This window comes from Canis aureus, chromosome 15 (assembly GCF_053574225.1).
Source record: "Canis aureus isolate CA01 chromosome 15, VMU_Caureus_v.1.0, whole genome shotgun sequence".
Classification (NCBI taxonomy): Eukaryota; Metazoa; Chordata; class Mammalia; order Carnivora; family Canidae; genus Canis; species Canis aureus.
The window spans coordinates 56,044,797-56,063,081 of NC_135625.1; positions in this window are offsets into that span (position 1 = coordinate 56,044,797).

Here is an 18,285-nt window from a genome sequence, read left to right on the forward strand (position 1 = left end):
TCAGAAGTGTTGACCAGCAGACAACAGAATATTTTTAATACTGCTGCGGGAAAATAATAAAATATACAAGTAGAGGACCAACCATCTTATCTGTGAATAAGATAATCCATAAATAGGAGGTCCATGGAATTTTTCAAATCAGAATAATTAAATTCAAAATTCAGTTATCATTATAAAGTAGATACTGCAAACCAACTGAAAGTGAATTCTGGTACAGCCCCATTCACTTGGAACAATTATTTTCTTTAGAACTAAAAGGGCTTTAAGATTATATGACGTGAAACCAAGTGTGCTACTATTGTGGAAAGGATTTAGGATCCAAGATTGGAAAAGGACAGTCATTTTTAAAGGTCCCATGAAGAACTAGCAGCTACTATAGTAGCTGTTTGGGGGATTATGAGGAATTAAGAGATCTTGCACGAGGTTTGCCCAAAAAAGAAATAATCTATTTTGTCCCCTGTGCCAAACTTGAACAATCACAAAGATCAAGAATTGGAAGTAAATAAAATAATAGCTAAGACAACAGACTACAATCCCCCCCCCCCCAAAAAAAGTGTGTACAATTTAACTAGCTATTAAACGGGAAAATTTCCTCTCAAACAGGAATGAATGCCCAGTTTGTCCAGGACTGTCCTGGTTTTAGCTCCGAAAGTCCTCATGCTGGGAGACCTCCCCCCCCAAATCCAAAGCAAGCAGCTGGGACAGCTGGTCACCCTACACAACTGCCAGCAGTTGAAGTGTCCTCAGAGAGTAAGAGTTAAAATTAACATGTGACAAAGACCGAAAAAGTCCACCCCTTGCAGACCCTTGCTGACACTGTATGATAGAACCATTGAAGGACAGCCCATGAAGGGTAGAGCTCAGGAGAGAGTGGGCTCTCAGAAGCAATGGGGTTCAAATAAATGAGAGAAAGTGTGGATCAATATAAATGAGCATTGACTCTACAAAGTCATAGTTCAGATAGCTGTGAATTTTGGAGATACAAAAAGGGAAGGGGAAAACCCCATGACAATAACCATGTGTAAGACCGTGGGGTGGGATGTTTATAGCAGCAATGGCCACGATAGCCAAACTGTGGAAGGAGCCTCGGTGTCCAACGAAAGATGAATGGATAAAGAAGATGTGGTTTATGTATACAATGGAATATTACTCAGCTATTAGAAATGACAAATACCCACCATTTGCTTCAACGTGGATGGAACTGGAGGGTATTATGCTGAGTGAAGTAAGCCAGTCGGAGAAGGACAAACATTATATGTTCTCATTCATTTGGGGAATATAAATAATAGTGAAAGGGAATATAAGGGAAGGGAGAAGAAATGTGTGGGAAATATCAGAAAGGGAGACAGAACGTAAAGACTGCTAACTCTGGGAAACGAACTAGGGGTGGTAGAAGGGGAGGAGGGCGGGGGGTGGGAGTGAATGGGTGACGGGCACTGGGTGTTATTCTGTATGTTAGTAAATTGAACACCAATAAAAAATAAATTAAAAAAAAAAAAAAAAAAAGACCGTGGGGTGGGAGACACAGAGGTACAGGTATTAAACTCTCTAAATTGAATTGATTAGGGTGAAGACAGGAACTTGGGCTAACTTTATACTTCATTAGGTGTGCACATTAAAAATCTCTGGTACCTCTTCTCCTTCTGCTTTTCTTCCTGAATAATTCACCTTTAAAGGTAGGAGAGCAAGAGAGACATCATGCTCAGGTGGATAGGTGCTAGACATGGTGACACAGAAAGGGGGTGACCAGAGCCCAAGCAGAAGGCGAAGCCCAAGCTGTGGGTGGCTTGGTGCAGGGTACAGAAGCTCGGGTGGGGTAAGGAGGGTGTCTAGGCAGCCATGGGTGGAAGGCATTTATATAGGGGCTGCCTGACGAGGAGGGTGGAGGCCACGCCGGGCAGGGAGGGAGTCTATGTGGGCTGGGGGTGGCAGTCTGACATAGTGTTGGTCTGAGGAGGGTGTCCATAGGGAAGTGGAGATTGGAAATTAGTTACACAAAGGGGTGTTGTTTAAATGAATAAATATATCGAGATGCCTGGGTGGTTCAGTGGTTGAGCGTCTACCTTCAGCTCAGGTCATGATCCCGGGGTCCTGGGATCAAGTGCCGTGTCAGGCTCCCTCTGCCTGTGTCTCTGCCTCTCTCTCTGTGTCTCTCATGAATAAATAAAGTCTTAAAAACAAATTAATTAATTAATTAAGGAAAATTGGGAGCTAGACATCTCAACATGAGAGAGAGGGGGAGAATTGCAAAGTAGAAAGAAACCAAAGATTTGGAATTGGAGGTGTCAGTGTGAACTCAAAGTCTTCAGAATAGATAGTTTTAAGAATAAGTGTAGATTTATTTTTTAAAAAGCCATTTATATCTTTATTTAGATTTTACTTATTTATGTGAGAGAGAGAGAGAGTTAACTAGAGAGTTGCATGAGCAGGGGCTAGAGGGAGAAAGACACCCCACTGAACAGGGAGCCTGACACAGGGCTTGATCTCAGGATTCCGGGATTATAACTTGAGCTGAAGGCAGACGCTTAATTGACTGAGCCTCCCAGGTGCCCCAGTAAATGTAGACTTAGATGCATGTATGTACGTCCTGCATTCATATATTTCTTAGCCCACTACACTCGGATGGCATGGGCGCCAGAGAGGGGACAATTGGAGCATCTTGGCAAGCGTGACTGTCACATGAGATAGAGTAATAGATCATCGCACCAAGCATGTGGGTGAACAGAGGTTACCAAATGAATACATTGACATTTTGATGAGAAGGGGACATTTGCATAATTTCAAAATCCCCATGAAATACTCATTAATGACAACAACCGAAAAAGAGGGACCCTCCAGTGGAGTGGCCTGGTAGGCACAGCCTCATCCAGTGAACAAAAGCAGACACCAGTAGTACCAAGACATTGAAACGGGATGTGCCAGCTACAAAAACGCAGCGACAAGAGATGCAGCCTCCCTTCTGGGGTGTGCCTGCCAAGGGTGCACAATCATCACACGGATCTACACTGGGGAGAATTTTACAGAATAACTAGCCTTTAATCATCAAAATTGTCAAGGCAAGAGAGAGGAACTGTTGAACACCAACAAGACTATAAAAAGGCACAACAACGAAAGGGAGCAAATGACTCCGAAGTAGATCCTCTTACCATGAAGGACGTTGAGTAGAGCATGGGGATTGGGATCTCATGGTGAATTTCTTGAGTTTGAGGTCATGTGAGGTTTCCTAGGTGGAATTATCCCCCCCCCCCCCCCCGCCCCAGCAAGGAAACATGGACTAAAACATCAACATCTGGGCATTGGCATCCTGCTGGCAACTTGGCTTAAATGATTCTGGAAAAATCCTACAGTGCTCACAACTTTTCTATAAAAGTCAGCCCGTTTTAGGATCTTAAAAAATGTTCTCTAAAACTTTTCTTCTGGCAGCGCTGTGGACTAGGTGTCCTAAGGAAACCCTCTAGGTCAGGATGCTTTAAATGCAGAATAGAAAGCAAAAGCACTTCTTAAAAGCATGCAGTAAAAAAAAAAAAAAAAAAAAAAGAAAGAAAAAGAAATATTTAGAGACTAGATGTCAGGAAGGATTGATTCCCCAGGAGTGAGTGGGCTCTGGGGCTCTGGCTTCCCCGGAGCTCACTTTGTGCCCTGGAGCTTCAGCTTTAGTTGCTCACTCCCAGGAAAGGAAAGGGGAAAAAATAATAAATAAATAAATAAATAAATAAATAAATAAATAAATAAATAAAATTTAAAAAAATAAAAAATATATAAAAAGAAAGGAAAGGGAGTGGGCCCAGCCCCTGAAAGGAGAGGGGTCCACTGAGCAGCTGGAGCCTGCTCAGCGTCAAAGAGGGAGACCCGTCTGTCTTGGTGAAACACAGAGTGGGACAGTGATTGATGAAATTTCGAGAATTCTTTTTTTTTTAATTTTTTGAAAAGATTTTTAAATTTATTTATCCATGAGAGACACAGAGTGAGTGGCAGAGACACAGGCAGAGGGAGAAGCAGACTCCCTGCGGGGAGCCTGATGGGGGTCTCCATCTGGGGACCCCAGGCTCACGCCCTGGGCCGAAGGCAGGTGCTAAACCACTGAGCCCCCCAGGGGCTCTTAAGAATTCTCAACCCTGAGTCTATACCGCATGGCTGTGGGCTGCAATGGGCAGGCCGCCGTGATCCGGAAAGTGTGCAGGTGCCCGCTGGGTTTAGGAGTGACCCCGAGGAAGCGCTAGGCAGTTGGCTGGGTCTTGGGTGACACAGGTCCTGACCCAGGGACTTAGAATTCATTTGGGAAGTGCGAACCCGGGCAGCTAGGGCGAGGGGAGGGAAGCCCTGCAGGGAGGGCTCCGATGGGAGCTGCTTCAGGGCGGTCGAGGTGAGGAAAGGAGGGGCACCTGGCACCTGCACCTCCCATCTCCTGCTCATCCCGCCTCCCGGCAGGTGGCTCATCTGGACCCCTGCAGCCATTTGGGATGCCCCGTCCATGCTCTGCATTGGGGTGGGGTGTTTTTGCATCAGAAACTAGTGGAAGAGGCCAGACACGTATGTGTGGCTCGTGGCCTGGACCACATGACAGTGATTGGGGGGAGGGGGTCCAGGCACACACAGGACGATTCGTGTCATCCCTCAGATGTGGCAGCAGGGTCCAGGAGCAGGGGGGGGCAGGGAATCTCCGAGAAGCTGTGTCTCATCAGCTCCTTTCTAAGCAGGCTCTTCCCTTCATTTAGGCTCCGTCTGTATTTTTTTTTTTAAGATTTTATTTATTTATTCATGAGAGACAGAGAGAGAGAGGCAGAGACACAGGCAGAGGGAGAAGCAGGCTCCATGCAGGGAGCCCAACGTGGGACTCAATCCCGGGTCTCCAGGATCAGGCCCTGGGCTCAAGGCACGCTAAACTGCTGAGCCACCCGGGCTGCCCATCCGTCTGTATTTTTCTGGGACTGTGGCATTCTCGGTTCTTCTTGGAGGGGAGGAGAAAAAGTCCTCTTCAAGGCAGTGGCCAGTTGCGATGCCTTGAAAGGTATAAGGCAAGAGGCCTCGATTGATGCCTGAGGGTCCCGCTGCCCTATGGGCTCCCAGGGCCCTGCTCCGGGTGCTCAGCCTCCCTTTACCACCGCCAGGCCTGGGTTCCCCTCCTGCCTGGTCAGCAAACAAGCTGCTTTGTGTTGCTTGCCTGGGGTAGTGGCCCAGACCTTCACCGAAACCTTTCACTGTCCTGCCCTTGCTGAGCTATGCTTTTTTTTTTTTTTTTTTTAAGATTTTATTTATTTATTCCTGAGACACACAGAGAGAGGCAGAGACACAGGCAGAGGGAGAAGCACGCTCCCTGCAGGGAGCCCCATGCGGTACTCGATCCTGGGACCCCGGGGTCACGACCTGAGCCGAAGGCAGATGCTCAGCAGCTGAGCCACCCAGGTGGCCCTGGGCTGTGCTTTGTGCAGATGCTTTAGTGCCCTGCTTATCCTCAGAATTCACCTCTACACACCAAAGGCTGTTTGCTGGGAACATCTGCAAACTCTCTGAGGAGCCCACTCACCACGAGAAAAACTGTAAACATAGGAAAGTAACTTCCGGGAAGCAGCCTTTGACCACCTGGAGGTGAGGAGTAACCAACCCTCCAGCTCCTCGTCTATGTTCCACATGGATTCGGAGCTGGCAGGCAGTTGGGCGTGCTCCTTACTCACCGGGTCGGATTAGTCCATAATACTGGCTCTTTCCCTCTTCATTCTCACATCTCCACTGATGTGTCCTGGGCTTACTCTCACATAAACTGCTTGCATGCAGATCCTTGGCAGGGCTCGTTTCTGGGGAACCCCCACGGGGACACATTTGCTGCACTTGCTCATTGACAGTTAATACTGGGCTTGTTAGTGCTCACCAGACCCCCCACCCCCACCCACTGAGCCCCCAGCGTTCAGTCTTGCTCACTCCTGCTCCCATGGTGGGGTAGTAATACAAGTTCTTCATAGATATTGGTATCAACTACCACCAGGCTGATGGTTACTCCTTCACCTTCAGGCCATTAAGGAGCTCCCTGACCAAGTGGTAGCCGCAACCTTCAATTTTGTGGTGTTCTTACTGCCCCCAAACAGCCGTACTTCTAACTCTTCAGAGTCCACACTTGGGGGCCAAGTTCCACAGATGCCTCATTAGGTATGATTATGGAAGGGGCTGCTTTGAATTTCACTCCTTGCTTACTGGAGTGGACTGGTTTTCTTGTGATCAGAGACTAAAGTATATTGGCCTTTGGCTCAATTCTAGCCATTGAAAACCAGACTCTATAACTTGTTGATTCAATGCACATGTTGCATTCTTGCCATGAGCTCCCTAACTTCACATATGTTGAACCCCAGTTGGCAGATTAGCCAAGTTTTGACAGGATAAGTTCTTGTCAACCCCTAGATGTGGGCCATCAGCTTGGCTGCTTCTGGTTGATGGCTAGTACATTGTAAGATCAAGGAATCCTGTGGCCAAAAGCCCACTGCCATTGCTATAAAATGAGTTCCTTGTTCTGAGGTGAGGTTCTCTGGGGTACCATATTGATGGAGAAGATGTCTGTAACCCTCCATACTGAAAATACTGTCCCTTCTCTTGAGGAGCTTACATTCTAAAAGAAAAAAAATACACCTCTTTTAAAATGGTACTTTTGTTTGATGTTTTCTGCAAGGTACTGAGGAAATAGTCTGTAGGGTGAGCTTTGGGTATAACTTAGCCCCATCATTATTTAAAGAGTTTCCAAAACCCACAGAAGATAACATGTGGTGGTTTTGCATACATACATATGTAAGAATATTACCTACAAATCTAAAAATGTCATATGTCAATCTCCAGGAAAGAGATAATTCCAGGAAGAGAGGGATAAAGAGGAGGTAAAAAATAAAAAAACTTCCCCTTAGTGGTACCTGAGTGGCTCAGTCGGTTAAGCATCCAACTCCTGATTTTGGTGCAGGTTGTGAACACAGGATTTTGAGATTGAGCCCTGTATGGGGCTCTGTGCTCGGGGGGAATCTGCTTGAGATTCCCCCCTCCTCTTTGCCTTCCCTCCTATGTGCTTACACTCTCTTTCTAAGATAAATAATCTTTTTAAAAAAATTTACCCTTTAGAGAAGACAGGAAGTGATTTTTAAACAAATATGACAAAATATTTATATTTAATTTACATTTAAATTTATTAAATTAATAACGTAACACAATATTATACAATTAATAATATAATTTAATAAATTAATACATTTAAGTTTTTAAAAAAGGGTTTAAAAAAGGGTCTTTTTGAAATTATTCACAATTAAGTTTTAAAACTTGAGAAAAAATAATGACCACTTCATTGTAAAAAATCCATACACCATTAGTTCCTAAATATTTTAGCACGAGGACAACTTTTTCACATAAAATTTGCACGCTTATTAATTATAACAATGTCTCTATACATTTGAATAATAGTGGTCCTGCATTTGAATAATATATATTTCTGGCTGCTCAGGAGAACTTTACCCTAGATATTTCATGGTAACGACAAATGGAACATGTCAAAATTGCTTTCTCTTAGTTTCAAACTCTTTCTCTTCCCGACTTCCCAGTCTCTCTCTGTCCTGGCCTGAGATCTCAACTTCCAACCTTCTCCCCTTAGTCTTTCAATAACTCATTGGCCTCTGGTGGTGATGATTATTTTCTGTTCCTGAGGCTCTTAGCCCCTTGGTCCTGGACTACTCTGCTTGCCTCTAAATTGGACTCCTTGACTCTATTGTCTCTCTCTCTGATCCATTATTGGATCATTATCATTATCATTATTGGATCAATGACCATTATCATTATTATGATCTATTATTGTTGGCAGGCTGGTCTTCCTAAAACATCCTCTTCATCATGTCACATCACTGCATGTAAACCTTCCACGACTAAATAGTAGATGGAAGGATAAAATGCATAATCCTACTGTGACATTCACGGTCCTTCATTACATGGTCCCAGTTCACCTGCTCAGTCTTACTTCCGTCTTTTGGCTTTCTTGAACCCCACCTTCAGGGAAACTCATGGTACTCTTTATAGGTACATGATGTCCAAATTTTGATGTATGATGTGTACAAATATGATGTGTATGATTGCAAAATATATTTGATTACAACTTTGAATTGTTCATGTTTAGGGATCAACATCTCTTGCCTTTTTTCCACATTTCTCTGGATATATTCAACACACTGTGTAACAGCAGTGGTTCCCAGTCTGCTGCATGCACTGAGATCACCCGGGGTCTTTAGGGACTCTCTGTGCTTGCTTCCTACTTTCAGAGGTAAATTGGCCTGGGGAATCAGGATTTGAAAAGTTCACCAGTGCACCTAGTGGTTCTCATGTGCTACCTAGATTGAGAACCTGTGGCACCTGGGGCAGGCTACTGTGCACCACACCTTGCCAGGGGTGTAGCATAGGACAAAGGACACTAATAACAACCACACAGAACAAGCTGATAAGGTATTTGGTGGCCACTGCAACTTAGAGAGTGACCTGGTGTGAGGGCAAGCTCCCTATGTTGCAGGCTGGGGAGTCTGCCTTCATTAGTGTGCAATTTAAAGAAACAAAAATGTAGGCCTACAAAAGCATCCTCCAAAGGGGGCGGGTTTTTACTCTAATTCGGATGCTGCATTCCTCAATCTCCATAGGAGGTCGCTAAGAAAAACACAAATAGGGACTCTCACATTACCACCACGGGCTAATGAATCATGTTCTAATTGTACATTATCAGCAGAATGGTTACAAATGTCAGAAAAGCTAAGAAAATTATTTGCTATAGGCAAACAAAAAATTTTTGATCTTTTATGTCTATTTTTAGATAAATGAGAAGCACGTTTGGTGTTTGAAATATTTTAGCACTCACACACTCTTCTATGTGTCAGGTTATGCCAGACTATAAAATTCCTGAGATGCCATATTTGAACTAAAAGAACATTCCAGGGAAGAGTGCCACCCCCTGAGTGATGAACTGCAACCTCACGGATGGACAGTTTTACTCAGGCCCAGAAGGTATCAGGCTTACCGTTAACATGGAATTTCTTTCTAACTGGTAGATCAATTCAGATGATTTCCAAAGACATTGAGGTAAAATTAGCAAGAAATGTGATTGGGAACGTTGTTTAGAACTTTCGTCTAGGATTTTAAAAAATGCTGTTCCTCTTTGAACTATGGAGTAGTTTTGTCTTTGCAGGTCTCGAGTGATTGACTCTGGTCTTTGTAATTGGAGAATTTATGGCTCTCGATTTCCCGATTGGTGAAGTAAGGATGTGGGAATAAGGATGTATGTTGCAAGTCATCTTGCTGTTTGTGTACATACTACTCTCATGGTCTCTAGATGTGAACTTATTGTATCAAAAAGAATTGCTGTATTGGCTTATAAACAAATGATGGTGAGTCTCCTTCCCTAATGGTTGGGGGTCTCACTATAATTGTGCCAATTGACTATGGACGACTTTATCCCTAAGTGGGACTCTATCCCGTAGAGGTGTGGCTTTCTGATGGTGCAGAGAGGACTGGCACCATCACAGAGTTTAGCTCTTACCGACCCAGTGAACTTTGTAATGGGATATTGAGAGTAATTTTGCTTGTTAGTGCTGGAATTAAAGCAAAGGCATAAAACTGAGGGAGGATAAGAACACCTAAGTACCTCACATCCTAAAGAGAGTTACCAAAGAGTCAATACCATCAAGCCCCCTTAGCTTTGTTTTTTTTTTTAAATTTATTTTTTATTGGTGTTCAATTTACTAACATACAGAATAACCCCCAGTGCCCGTCACCCATTCACTCCCACCCCCCGCCCTCCTCCCCTTCCACCACCCCTAGTTCGTTTCCCAGAGTTAGGAGTCTTTACGTTCTGTCCCCTTTCTGATATTTCCCACACATTTCTTCTCCCTTCCCTTATATTCCCTTTCACTATTATTTATATTCCCCAAATGAATGAGAACATATAATGTTTGTCCTTCTCCGACTGACTTACTTCACTCAGCATAATACCCTCCAGTTCCATCCACGTTGAAGCAAATGGTGGGTATTTGTCATTTCTAATAGCTGAGGAATATTCCATTGTATACATAAACCACATCTTCTTTATCCATTTAGCTTTGTTTACTAAGAGGTAGTTAAACCCATCTCGTTCACATAATCCCCAGTGTCCCATGCCTGTTTCAAGAGGATAGAGGGTGTCATTAGGGCCCAGGTAAGAGGTTTTCCCCCCTTCCCCATGAAAGTTTCTCTCTTCTCCAAGAAGCCAAGTGAAGGGTCTCCAAGGAGAATCAGTCAAAGAGGTTGGATCATCCTTGAGGAGACCTGTGTCTCCTTCCTAATGAAATGGTACCAAGCTCCAGACCCTGTGGGCTCGTTCTGTACTCACCTTGGAGTGGTACAGAACACGACAAGAAAGTTTTATGTGAGTCTAACACATGCCTCTTTAGGTGTGGGACATAGAGACCTGGCTGCTGCTAGTCTGGAGGTCTCTGAGCAGGGAGGGCTTGTTGGAATAGTCATCCTCAGCACAGTAAGAAGGGGCCATAGTGCAAGGCACTGAAGAAGAATAGGATGGGACCATACCCACTCTAGTCCTCGTGGCCCTCTGAAGACACAGAGGTGAGCACATAGAGAAGAAGGGACAGGCAGGTACGTAGGGCTGCCCAGGTGGCTGCTGGGCCAAAGAAGGGGGCACCCAGCCCAGAGAAAGGGCTAGAGGCATGTGTTACAAATGGAACAGATGAGAGACAGGGATGTCTCTGTTTCTGGGGGATTGGGGAGGGACAAGGTAAAGTTGAGCATTGCCCCAAGAAAAGCAGCACAGTGTCTATGCAGCGACTGGGAGGCCAGAACACCTGTTATCATGGACATGATTGTTACCTTCATTTATTTCTAACTCCTCGCCCCTAAGGAGCTAAAGGAGCCAGACTTTGAAAAGAGAGAGAAGAGAGAAGCTATGTCAGCCAAAACATGGTCATTCCTCACTCCAGGGCTCTGGGCCTAGTGATCTTGAAGAAGTGGAGATGAACAATTTGCAGCCAGCTAAGATACTTGACTTTCTAACAGGAGTAATATAATAATCAAAAATGACTGGTGAGCTATGGAATGTACCAAAAGGTCATCACTAGGAAGTAGGACAGGGTTATTTGACAAAATATCATGGAAAGAAGGATTTGAAAAATGATAATTTCATGTTAATAATCCCATTAAGTTAAAACTCATTCATAAACTGTCCACACGTGAAACGTTGGAATGTTCTTCATAAGTTGAACCTGAGTTTGGGATTTTTGGGGACCAGGACAAAGGAGGGTCAGAAGCTCTTTATATCTACTTTTCAATGGAAGTAGCTGGAGTGAGGTTCAGAGGCACAAAAGGAAACATACCCTTTCTCTGGAAACCTAATGCTGTGGGATGCCCAAGGCAGCGGTGGGAGCTGAGAGACAGGGGAGGAGCCAATGGAGAGAAGAGATCACTTTACAAGAGGGGAGGAATTTGAGCTGGAATTAGGATGAACAAGACTAGCACCCTGAATCTCTCAAGGGTGAGGGAAGGGGTCCTATTCAGGACCCTTTATATTGTTTTGCTAGTACCCACTATAGATAGGATCACGGTCCCCTGCTCTTTCCCTTCCCTGTAACTGAAAAGCATACATCCGATGAAGGTTCTGGGCAGTTGCCCTACGGTCCTATGCTATTCCACTCCTGTTGCCCTGACCCAGCTCCATTGCTTAGAAGATAATTTGAGGTACCTCAAGAGTCCACCGAATACCACATCCCACTCTTCCATCAGGCACCGTGTCCCTGCTGGGAACTGCCATCACTCCTACTGCTTCAAGCAGGTATGGCCACTACTATCCATACCCAGGACCCTCTGAAGACCCAAGACTCTTTTTTTAACTAGAGCAAGGCCATGGCTGGCTGCCTCTCATTCTCTTGCCATGTGCTCTCTCCCCAGGAGTGCTTTGTCTTTATTTTCTCTATTATTTTTTGGCAAGTCCTCCATCCAGTTTGTCAGACATGCCCACACATATCTGAGCTTAGTGGTGAACATAGTATAGGCTCAAGCCCCTCATCCAACCATGAAGAAATGTCAATTGAGATGGGAAAGTTGTGCACCCTGGAGCCACATGATGTGTGTGACTAAAAATTGTCTGCTGAGCATAGTTGCCACCTACGTTTAGAGGAGCAGGGGATGGACAGAAGGAGGGAGAAGAAGTAGACCATAGTCTGCTTTCTGGAGCCACAAGGACATGATATGTGGCCTGATCACTGCTGAGGTGCTTTGGGGAACATCTATGAGGGACTCTCCATATTTTTATTTCATGACTATTATGTTTTTGTCCAAATGTGAACATTTTTTTGGAAAATAATGAAAATTAATTTTTAACACTGAGTAAAAGTAAAAAGTATTTTTTTAACGCTGAAATTAATGATCCCTTCCATATTAAATTCAGTCATGGCTTTGTATTTTATGAAGTCTTATTTACCAATCTTATTTATGACCCCAGTCTGTGTGCCTAGTATTACCTGGTGCTGCAGATGATGGTCTTGGTTTAGATTTTGAACAAAGCATTGAATACTGTTTACAACTCTGAACATTTCATTTTGATTGGACAGATTTACTATTTCAGGGAACAGTTTCCTGGAGCTGTTGTGCGGTGATTGTGATTACTGTGTTTGCTGTAGACTGAATCGAGAAACTGTTCTCAAATATATCAGTAATGAAATTCTTCTCTTCACGTGTACTTCTTGGCCACTTAAATAGACAAATTTCTTTTTTAGGGCTAAAGGACATATTCTAGGAGGTGTGGTAACAAGTGCTTAACACTCTGGAAGATTCTAAATCAAATGTAGAAGAAACATTGCTCCTTTTTTTTTTTTATCAAAGTCCTTCTAGAATTGTTCCCTGTTATATTTTCTGTTCAACTCAGGGGTGAGACTTAATAAGTGTCTCTAATCTTAGCTCTCTGAACTGTGGGGAGGAGAACAGGAACAAATATATAAAGAATTCTTAATTCTTGAAGTGGGAGAGGGAAGCAGTCAAATGGTCTCTGGTGCTTCCACCCTCTGTAAGAGCATGCTCAGGAAAAGGGTAGTTACTGAGCCCCTTGACAAGCCATCATGGTAATACACAGGGTGGCTTATTTTATCTTCAGTATTAATGGTAAAGGAATGGGCAGGAGAAGCAAATTATAAAATAAAAAAATAAAAAACTTGGGCTTAGAAATTGGTTGGAATAGATTTTGATTCCTGAATTTTCTGTGACTAGCTGTTTGACCTTTTGTGTGTTTCTTGGTGTCTCTGAGCCTGTTTCTGCATTGGTGAATTATTATTTGCCTCATAGGATTATTATGAGATTAAATGAAGTGATGAGTGAGTAGCATCCAGCCTAGTGAGAGTGAATAGCACCCAGCCTAGTGAGTAGCACCCAACGTAGTTCACCATTCACCGACTGTGAATGGTGAACCTTTGCTGGCTTGATGATCAAGCATCCGTTCCTTTGGCAATAGTGTCTAATTTCCCCTTTTGAGATCCATCCTCCTCCTGCCATCAGAGTGGATGGAGCTTATTTTACCACCAGCTTCAGGATTATGATGTATTGCTTAGAACTGGACAAGTGGCTTAAATCGACCCCTAGCCGTAGTGATTCCTTCAGGGATTGCCATAACTCAGGCCACTCAGGGTACAACCCAACATGGGTACTACTAGAGAGAGATCCCTTTTTCCCCTCAGAACTTGAACACAGGAAAGGACTGAAGCTGAAGGCAGACATGTTGCCCCCATGAACCTGGGAATTAAGCCAGTATATGGTAAAGAGCAAAGCCAAGAGATAACATTTGAGACATAATTTGAGTCACTGATCCCCAAATGTTTCAGCTAAATTAACCAATATATACTCACTCCTACATGTTATTTATTGCAATCAAACGAGTCCTGACTGATAAAAATACATAATAAATTTTAATCATTTTCTACCTCAGCAACGCCCCATCCCTCCCGCCCCCATCCCAGGAACCAGAAGCTGGCAGAGGAAACATGATGGGTTCCTCCCCAGAATTCCTACAAGAGACAGATAATGCAAAATGCAAGAAGTGCTCTCCAGACTCTGCAATCTCATATATATAAACAACTTCCAGAATATATTTTTATTAAAAAATAAAACTCCTAGAACACCAGCAAGTACCATCTACTCTATTTTCTCATAAAGAAAGGAAATTTTTGGTATTTTAAAATAAATACAGAATATAATAAAGGTTGGTATTTTAAATGGAATATGTCTTGCTTTAAGAAAAATGCACTGTCCTGTCCTTATTTCTTTCATTGTACCACAGAGCAGTGAAAATGTCAGTGGTTTTATAAGTTCTAGGTCTGAAATGAGACTTCCCGAAATCAAATCCGGGCTTGGCCACTCACGAGCTGTTCCTTAATTACTCTGAGTTTCAGTTTTCTTCTTTATGAAATAGAAATAATACTGATCTTTGCCTCATAAGGTTTGGGTAAGGATTAAAGGAATTGACTCATGTAAGGTTTTTAGGAGTGCCTGGCACACACATAGTGTGTACCCAATAAACATTATTATTACCGTTCTTGTTGTTGTTGTAATTATCATTAATAATCAGCACTCAGTGTGTCTGGGACAGCGATCAGATTCTAATTTCAGCCTTGACGCGAACTAATTCTGTGACCTTGGGCGGACCGATTCAGCTCCCTGGGCTTCTGAGTGTTTATCAAGAGGATGCAGGAAACCTCATTCTCTGACTCTGCTCTTCTGCATGGGCTGGGGGGGCGGGGGCAGGAGGAGGAAGGCACCATCATTGGCCATCCAGTGCTTACACAGGACCAGGTGGGCTCCCCAGGTGAGGAGGTGAGCAATCCATCCTGCCCCACAGGATTCCCCTCAGATGGTTGCTTGTCTTTCTAGATGACTTGGAGACACAGGAGAGGAAGCATCTTTTGGAAAGAGTGAGTGGAGGGACTCAGGATCAGGAAGTTACCCAAGATGAAGCTGGGAAGATTCCAAGGATGCCAGACACAGTGGGCCACAGTTTTGGGGGCCTCCCAGAGGATTGTTACCAGTTCCAAATGTTCCACTGCCCTCTACTGGCAATGCCTAGTGAATGGTGAGAAAAGTCTCCATGTTGGGTGTCCCTCCTGTCCGTGAGGGCAATCCCACCCTGGGAGGAAAGCTGCGTGTCCTTCGGGCAGGAAGGAAAGATGATGCAGTGAAACATGGATGTTTGAATGTTAACTTTGTAAGGAAACAGTTGTCAGGAAATCAGAAAGAGGATGAAGGCTGTATTTAGTGGATGCACCTTGAAGCACCTCACAGGTCACTTCCTCAGCAGAGACCACCTCAGAGGTTTCATAGAAGGGGAGAAGAGCCAGGTATGGGATGGTGGCCTGGGTTTAGGTTGATATTGCTGTAAAATGGTTGGAGCAGTGGGAGACCATTTTGTCTCTTTCTGGGAACTGAGTCCAGCCTTCTGTGAGCAGCTGTGGGAACAGTGCTTTAGAGAGCCATCTGCCTGGTGCCTTGTTCGTCTAGTGTCACGGAAGGTTCAGAGGAAGAGGAGCTACAAGAGGGGAAAAAGAGGGACCCCTGGGTGGCTCAGTGGTTGAGCATCTGCCTTTGGCTCAGAGCATGATCCCAGGATCGATTCTTGCATCGGGCTCCCCGCAGGAAGCTTACTTCTCCCTCTGCCTGTGTCTTGGCCTCTCTAGGTGTCTCTCATGAAAAAATAAATAAAATCTTTAAAAAGGGCGGGGGGGGGGAAGAAGGAAAAGAAGAGTGAAAATAAAAAAGCAAAGGGCGTGAAGTAAAATCAGGCAACTGGAGTCTATTTCAACTTTTTTCAACTTAGAGGAAATTTTCCCCAATCCTCAGACATTTTCTTATCTTTTTTTTTTTTTTTTTGGAAAGATTTTATTTGTTTGAGAGAGAGCGAGTACAGCAGGGAGGAGGAGCAGAAGGGGAGGGAGAAGCAGTCTCCCCCACTGAGAAGGAAGCCTGATGTGGGGCTCGATCCCAGGACCCTGGGATCATGACCTGAGCCAAAGGCAGATGCTTAACCGACTGAGACACCCAGGTGCCCCTTTAACTTTCTTAAGAGGGTTTAAAATATATCTATTTTTTCCTTTGGACTTAATGCTTTCATTTTTATTTCCCAAATTATCCAGTATATGTTTTTAAACATTCCATTAAGAGAGAAAGGAAGCTTAGGAAGGCATGTGTCTTATTCTTTAAACTGTATATGTGTATAAGCGTTACATATACTTCTTTTTGCATGGTATAGTCCACAATAAAAAAAAATGTCAAAATAAAGAAAAAGAAAGAAATATCTAAGCACAGAAATACTTAAGGATGGAAAGGAAAGCAAAATCCATATTTTACAATAACTCAACTCATCTCCATTTGGGTCCCTTATATGTTTTTTGGTTTTTTTTTAATGCTTATTTATTATTTTTTTTAATAAATTTATTTTTTATTGGTGTTCAATTTACCAACATACAGAATAACACCCAGTGCTCATCCCATCAAGTGCCCCCCTCAGTGCCCGTCACCCAGTCACCCCCACCCCCCGCCCTCCCCCCCTTCCACCACCCCTAGTTCATTTCCCAGAGTTAGGAGTCTTCATGTTCTGTCTCCCTTTATGATATTTCCCACACATTTCTTCTCCCTTCCCTTATATTCCCTTTCACTATTATTTATATTCCCCAAATGAATGAGAACATACACTGTTTGTCCTTCTCCGATTGACTTATTTCACTCAGCATAATACCCTCCAGTTCCATCCATGTCGAAACAAATGGTGGGTATTTGTCGTTTCTAATGGCTGAGGAATATTCCATTGTATACGTAGAACACATCTTTATCCATTCATCTTTTGATGGACACCGAGGCTCCTTCCACAGTTTGCTATTGTGGACATTGCTGCTAGAAACATCGGGGTGCAGGTGTCCCGGCGTTTCACTGCATCTATATCTTTGGGGTAAATCCCCAGCAGTGCAATTGCTGGGTCGTAAGGCAGATCTATTTTTAACTCTTTGAGGAACCTCCACACAGTTTTCCAGAGTGGCTGCACCACTTCACATTCCCACCAACAGTGCAGGAGGGTTCCCCTTTCTCCACATCCTCTCCAACATTTGTGGTTTCCTGCCTTGTTAATGTTCCCCATCCTCACTGGTGTGAGGTGGTATCTCATTGTGGTTTTGATTTGTATTTCCCTGATGGCAAGTGATGCAGAGCATTGTCTCATGTGCTTGTTGGCCATGTCTATGTCTTCCTCTGTGAGATTTCTGTTCATGTCTTTTGCCCATTTCATGATTGGATTGTTTATTTCTTTGGTGTTGAGTTTAATAAGTTCTTTATAGATCTTGGAAACTAGCCCTTTATCTGATACGTCATTTGCAAATATCGTCTCCCATTCTGTAGGTTGTCTTTGAGTTTTGTTGACTGTATCCTTTGCTGTTCAAAAGCTTCTTATCTTGATGAAGTCCCAATAGTTCATTTTTGCTTTTGTTTCTTTTGCCTTCGTGGATGTATCTTACAAGAAGTTACTGTGGCCAAGTTCAAAAAGGGTGTTGGGGATCCCTGGGTGGCGCAGCGGTTTGGCGCCTGCCTTTGGCCCAGGGCGCGATCCTGGAGACCCGGGATCGAATCCCACATCAGGCTCCCGGCATGGAGCCTGCTTCTCCCTCTGCCTGTCTCTCTTTCTCTCCCTCTCTCTGTGACTATCATAAATAAATAAAAAATTAAAAAAAAAAACAAAAACAAAAACAAAAAAACAAAAAGGGTGTTGCCTGTGTTCTCCCCTAGGATTTTGATGGAATCTTGTCTCACATTTAGATCTTTCATCCATTTTGAGTTTATCTTTGTGTATGGTGAAAGAGAGTGGTCTAGTTTCATTCTTCTGCATGTGGATGTCCAATGTTCCCAGCACCATTTATTGAAGAGACTGTCTTTCTTCCAATGGATAGTCTTTCCTCGTTTATCGAATATTAGTTGACCATAAAGTTCAGGGTCCACTTCTGGGTTCTCTATTCTGTTCCACTGATCTATGTGTCTGTTTTTGTGCCAGAACCACACTGTCTTGATGACCACAGCTTTGTAGTACAACCTGAAATCTGGCATTGTGATGCCCCCAGCTAAGGTTTTCTTTTTTAAAATTCCCCTGGCTATTCGGGGTCTTTTCTGCTTCCACACAAATCTTAAAATAATTTGTTCCAACTCTCTGAAGAAAGTCCATGGTATTTGGATAGGGATTGCATTAAATGTGTAAATTGCCCTGGGTAACATTGACATTTTCAC